Source organism: Pangasianodon hypophthalmus, chromosome 12, assembly GCF_027358585.1.
Source record: "Pangasianodon hypophthalmus isolate fPanHyp1 chromosome 12, fPanHyp1.pri, whole genome shotgun sequence".
Classification (NCBI taxonomy): Eukaryota; Metazoa; Chordata; class Actinopteri; order Siluriformes; family Pangasiidae; genus Pangasianodon; species Pangasianodon hypophthalmus.
The window spans coordinates 15756460-15763489 of NC_069721.1; positions in this window are offsets into that span (position 1 = coordinate 15756460).

Genomic DNA, 7030 nt, shown 5'->3' on the forward strand with positions numbered 1-7030 from the left:
CAAATGTCGCAAACACTCCAATTTCATATTTTTTCGCATCCTGCTCTAGGCTTGTGAAATGCATAGGGCTAACCTTTGCTGTGCGACTCTGTTGCTCGCACATGTCGAAACAGAAGCACTCTTATTGACAGCTTCATTGTAAGGCCATTATTTAATGACCTTTGACCCTCAGCCTATGTAATCTGCCTAGATTGTAGTTTGATGGCTTATGACCCATTCACATTAGGAAAAAGAAATCTTTCAGACATACAGAGTGAAAGTAAAGAGTATCCTCTGTTTTGAAACCCGCTTAACATTCAGCCTTCATCATTATCATCACTGCATGCTACTCACTCCCTCTCAGAGGAATAACGGCATCCGGAGAAAAGTGCTCGGTCTTTTCACAATATAAACCAACAGAGTAAAGCAGCATTACTTAAATCCAGTCTGACACAAACTGAGCATTCATTCATCTCATTTGATTTATTATTTTTCTCATTGTGAATGCATCTAGAAACATACTACTCTCTTTCGTGGCCTTCTAGAACTTGAAGTAAACACTGGAACAAAGTGATTTTTGGTTATACAATGATGCCAACATATACGGTTTAGCCATAGCATTTATGATTCTTGATCCCTTGCTACGATGATATGTGAGACACCTGAAAAAAACGTTTCTGATTTTTCAGATAGCGATTAAACCCAACATGAATAAACACCACCCAGGGGAAAAGTCAGGAGGAACCTTCACAATATTGCATTTTGTGTATTTTGAGTTCCAATTTGAGCAGACATCTAAAGTGATTTGTTGGATATTTTCCTGTCATGTCAGTAATAAAACTGTGAAAACCATTTTTTAGGTCTATCTCTGTATGCTAATTTTTTTTTCAAAAGAAAAATTATCCTCACGTGCAACATGGACCAGACTGCAGAGCAGACATGCACTTATTTAATTTTCTAACAGCTGTATAAAGTAAGCTTTATACACTCTGCCGGTTGCTCATAAATCCAAACCTTTCCAGAAATTGTGTTTAAATAATATAAGATAAAAATATGTTTTATCATTTCGAGCATCGAGCTGCCCTGTCCACCAAAATACTCCAGGGTTTTAATGGTCGAATTGATTTTTTTTTCACTCTGCCTGCTAGGATTGCTAGGATTTTCTTGTTAGAAATGCTGGCAGCTCTGTTTATACATGCTGCACAGTTTCTCTTTACCCATCAGTCCCCACGTCTGTCCAGCTTTTCAGTGTAGGGCTTGCATCAAACATTAATCTGCTCCACTGGATGGTTAATGAAAAAGACTTGTCTCAGCCAGTGGTTTAACACAAAGTAAGAATGGGTAACCAGGAGATCTATAAATATTTCTGATTTTGTTGGACTAGTGACAGGATTGGCAAATGCAGCGTTTGTAAATGGATCATTGTAGCTGTTAGTTGATGCAACATGGGCCACGAAATATGACATACACACTGCTGAAGACATTTTCTCAGGGATGAGAGTGGATCATTCTTCACACTGTTTCTGGTCTGAAGAGCTAGAATATCTAAGTTCTTCATATTTATGAAAGAGTGTGAAACAGTCTTGAAAATGCAAAAGTAGATATATATCAAAACATTAAATGAAGCATTGGAGATTTATTGTCCTATTGCTTTTTTTTTTTTTTTTTTTTTTACAAGATCCACATTTTAACCGCTTCCTAATGTTAATAATTAAAATGCAAAGCCAAAGCTGATCATAGTGGTTACATGTAAGGAATAAAACACTTCAGAGTGTTGGAGTGATATTGTAGGAAAGTAATCAATGGCATTGTGGTTACCTCTTATACCACAACAACTTGCCAACAATTATTATTTTTTTATTACTTAAAAAGACACATGGTACTTTATCCATTTATAGTTACATTTAATGTTGTGGAAAGTTTGTGAAACAAGGTAAATCCAGTTATCACAAACAGTATAACAGCTATAAATATTTGTTCCCTCTCCAGCCCCTTTTTTTCTCAAAGATGAAAAAAACTCCCTCGTTTTAGACAAACCAGAATGCACAAAGTCCTCTGCTGTGACGACTCACTCATGTCAGAAAACCTAAAGGGAGAGTTTTACTTCTGGTACAAAGCTCTGACTCCTTCAGTAACTGTTAAATAAACATTTCCATACAGAAAGCTGCACCATGTCAATAATTATATGTTTCTCTTTGTTAAAAAAACAGCATGTTTTTTTAAATCCATTTATTCTAAGAACTGTGAATGAGCTGTTACTACATGACAAGCGCATTAATATGAACCTGTGATTTGCCTTGCAGCTGGCACTATTGTCTGATCATGCTGTTCATGAATCAACACTTTACCAGATCTATGGTATAAGGATAGTGTAAAGAATATATTTACATTTCATTAATGTTATTGAGATAAATAATATTGAGAAAATTGTCTTAGTAGTTTCTGAACCATTCACATTTTCAGGAACAGAATGGCTCATCAGCAGCAAAACAGCTCAGCTTCTAATCGAGCAGCCAGTACTGCCAGGGCTTCTGACCTGGACTGAATAAACTGGATAGATCCAAAACAAGGCATTTATTCCACGCTTTCCTGCTTCTGTTTGATTCTGTATCTGACCGCTCCAAGTCATTTCTTTGTTTGCAGATTCAGAGGGCTTTTGATGGCTTGTTGACTTGTTGTTCGAAGTTTCCGGGTTTATTGACAAGGACATTTTCAAACAACCATGTTTATGTTCCTCATTTCTGCTAGAGATGAGTGACATGATGAGCTTTCTATACGTAGCAGTGCGCTTTCATAATGTCATATGGGCTATGTGTAAGCATTGTAGCAGATTAGTATCTGACGTGAACAAAACAAGCAACAACACCATTAATACGGTATTTTTTCATGTGCAGTGAGATTGTGATAAGGTAGTTATGGGGAATTCTGGCATCTGTCTTTTTTTGTTTTCTGACCAAAAGAAGGAGCAACTCCTTCACATCCTTGTCCTCTCCATCTCTCTCTCGGGACTAGCTGAAAGGTCATGTAATTCTTCTCCCTCCTCAATTGACAGTGAAGTGTAAGTCTTATGAAAATCTCTCCCTCTCTCACACGCTACTGAATGGTGGTCCTGAAGGCTAAAAATATGGAACATTGAGGCACTGATTATTGAAATCCCAAATAAAGATTACTACTTTGCCTGTGCAAGCTGTTAAATTGAACATGTGGGCATCTTGCCGCTGATTAACAAAGATTAAATGTGCAAAAAAGCATTTTAATCAGCAAGTAGGTGTCGATTAAATGCAGTCCATTAAATGCAGAGATAGATCAGGTTTTTTTTTGAGGAACTCATTAATATTGATATCACAGCACCAGTCTTCAGGATGGAGGGCTTTTTTGCTTCTCTGTAACATGACAAGATAGGTATTTATTTACTTATTTATTTTTAAATGATTTTCAAGAGAGGCTGGTGAGGGAATGACTGTTTATAGCTGCTATAATGTAAGTGAGAACAGGAACTTGTTCCATGAACATTCCATGAACAGCACATCCAGAAGTGTTTTATTTCTCATATCCATGGCAATTTGCCAACACTAACCATTTTTATTTATTAAAAAATTATTAGTGTTGGCAAATTGCCGTGGATAAGAGGAATAAAAGACATCTCAACACTGTGTTGTTTATTCTTTTCCTAGTACAGCATGCTCTATCTTTTTTTATTCCTTAATTAGTAAACGGTATAATTTGGTCTTAAAATGGGGAAAACAAATTATTTCATTCTTATTATTTCATACCAACTGCTGCCCTCATTCACTATCCTGTATTTTCCTCTTTTCAGTATAAATGCCCCAAATCATATATTCGTTCAAAGACATAATCTTCCTTTCTTTGGTTTATATCAACTACTTTTTTTTTTTTTTGTCGAAGCTCTGCTTCATCTCTAAAGCAACAAAATATTTCCTGAGACTACCTTTTCTTCACTGTGGTATGTAGGAACTTCAAGGATTATTTTTATTTTCTTTCAGTTTTTCTGCATTAAACCTGCATTTTGACCATGTTGTTTTGAGTGTTTTGAACCAACAGAGACAACCCAATCCTCTACAAATGGTGTCATGGATGGCTTTGGACAAAACGTTAGCCAGTCCACTTGCCAGCTGGAACTGGAACCTAACCTCTAACCTTAACCGTAACCCAAATCCTAGCCCTAACATCAATCCCTAACCCTAAAGCTAATCCCTAACCCTACCCCCTAACCTTAACCCTAACACTATCAGCTTAAATTTGAAGTTGATTAGACTGGCCTAAGGCAGGTTTAGCTGGTTACCATCTTAGTCGAGCTGGTCAGTGCTGTTCAGAGACCGGATTGACTCGAGGGCTCGAGAGGGAGAGAGCTGCACAACAGGTTTGGCCAAGCTGATGAGCCAAGGTAGAACTGGTAAACACACACACACACCACTTCAGGCTTCTCCTCTTTAATCCCTGCTTGCTGTTTGCTCCTCATGTTTCCCCCCTCCAGATCAAACAGCATGCTGAGAGCTCGGGCCTGGAGTGACAGCGTGACTCAGTGTGACTCAGTGTGTCTACACTAATACAATCGAAACCACAGCATCTCTCTGTGACACACAGGTGACGAGTCCTACAAAACATACAATTTCAGCTAATGAGCTGGCCGAAGATCACCCAGTCACAAGAATGCTCCACATGCACTGTGCAGTATGAGTGCAAAAGCAATTGCCTCAGTTGTTTCCTATTGTTTTGTCATCTGTTTAATGAATTACTTTATACCACAGTGTGTTAAATTCTTGAATCACAGGTTAGTATTACACTAGTTCCACTGTGTTATCGGTTCTATAGTAACAGCTCATTCACAGGGACTTTCATGGTGGACAAGCAGTCATATCAACTACTACAGTGTAGTTAAAGTAATTTAATGTTGCTTCCAATTCCTTCTCATGCATACTCAAAGTCTTCAATAGTCTTCTACTCCAAACCTTTTCTACAGAACTGATCTATTATTATGTCTTGCAGTAGCTCCTTAACTGAATGACTGACAGTTGGCCAACAGACTTTCAACTACCTTTAAATCCACCTTGTTAAGTCTGTCATCAGTATCAGTTTGGCACCTGCCTCCATTAAAAGAAAAAGAAACGAAAACGTGACTTACAGTAGCAACAGTAACCAAGTGTGTGTGGTGCTAGAGTCCACTGGTTACTAGAGAAAAACAAGAAACAAATATATACTCTGGTGCATGAGACAGGACACAAAGCTCAGCTCATTAGTTAAATAATGAAACAGATAAACTTTAATGGGTTTTCTACTCATCAAGTACTCCAGTGCTGACATTTTGCTGAGACAGGCCTCACACCACTGATGATTTTCTCTGCTTTAGGCAGACATTTGGAAGTAGTGACCTTCAAACCCTCCAGGAGAACTGTTCATCAACTGAGGAAATAGCCAGCCTGCGTGTGTCCTGTTTTTATATCTTTGTGGGGACCAAATGTCTCCACAAAGATAGGAATATCTGACAGTTTCTACCTTGTTTTGACAAACCAAATGTCCCCATGTTTTTTTTTCTTTACAAAAAAGCAGCTTTTATTTATTTAAAAAGCATCATTATCTTACTATCCTTGTGATGAAAAAAAAAACATCTGGTTTGTCCCCACAAAGTTTTTTTTTTTTTTTTTTTTTTTTTACAAAGAAGCAGCTTTTATTTATTAAAAAAAATCTGAATAGTCATAGGGTTTCATTTGGGTTACTCAGGTGAAGATAAGGATTTAGGTAAAGCATAGCATTAACTAGCGGAATTAAAAGGATAGTAAGATAACTGTGTGTGTGTGTGATGTGGTCACTCATTCTTATAAAGAAATACAGACCACAAACCCAGACAACACAAGGAGTGGAACTCCTCTGGCCATGAAAGTGAGTCATATATCACTCTCTCTCACTCTCTCTCTTTCTTTCTCTCACACACACACAAATTCACCAGGGATCATGATCTTGGCATAATGAATAAGAACTAATGTCAGATCTTACATAAGCACAACATAAGTCAACTGAATATATGGTGGCAAACATGAGTTTAGACACAATCATATACGTTTAAGATAAAGATATATACTCCAGTTTCTTTTTAAGCAGTTGCTCAAAATAATTAAAGAGCATGTGTTATGTCTATTCAAATAAACAGTTTCAGATTTAAAATGAACCAGCATGACAAATCTGAGCGCATGAATATATAAAAGGTAAAGTGCTCAAAGAAGTGCTTCTATGACTCATGAACCTTTAAAAGAACCTACTAGTTTTTTATTTGTCCCAAATTTCCACATAAGCTGACATTCTGTTGTAGGTCTTTACTCCAACACATTGGATTTAAAACGAAACAAAATGATTAAGGGCTTAAAAGTACAGAATACCTTAGCTTTAGTTGAGCTATAGAGGCCTTTGAGCCCTCTTTATATCACCCTTAATTCCTGTAAGCTGTATTTAGTTGCAAATCCTTTGCAGCTGATGATAGCAAGTCCTACCCATTCATATGAGCTGAGAAGATGCCATTTTTAAAATTTCGAATGGGACACAACAGACAAGAACCAAAGCAGGCTGGGAGCTGAAGTGGAAAGGAAACAGACTTAGAGACAAGAGGAGGAAGATTAACTATTAAATTTAGCCAAGAGGAAGGTGATTTTAAGTTGCGGTGACTGTTCCATTCTGCATTCCAGGCAGTTTACATTTCAACTCAATAAAAACTGAGAAAGTAATTAGACTGGTCCTTTGGAGACAGCTTTTTACCAGCAGTGTTATTTTGAAATATGTATTTGTTTACTTTTTAATTTATTAATTCAGTGTGGCGGTGGTACAGTTGCACAACAGGTAGTGCTGCTGGTCCAGGGCTCTAGCTTGAGCTCCAGGTCTTGTCTCACAAAGCCGAATATTGATTAGCTAGCTATCCCTGAGCTTAGTTAGACCTTATTGAGAACTTTCTGTTTTCACAATGGTGGTTCAATTTTTACTGGGTTACATCACCATGGTAACATGCTGCACAGCTAACATGCTCAGGAACAAGTTCAGGACTGTA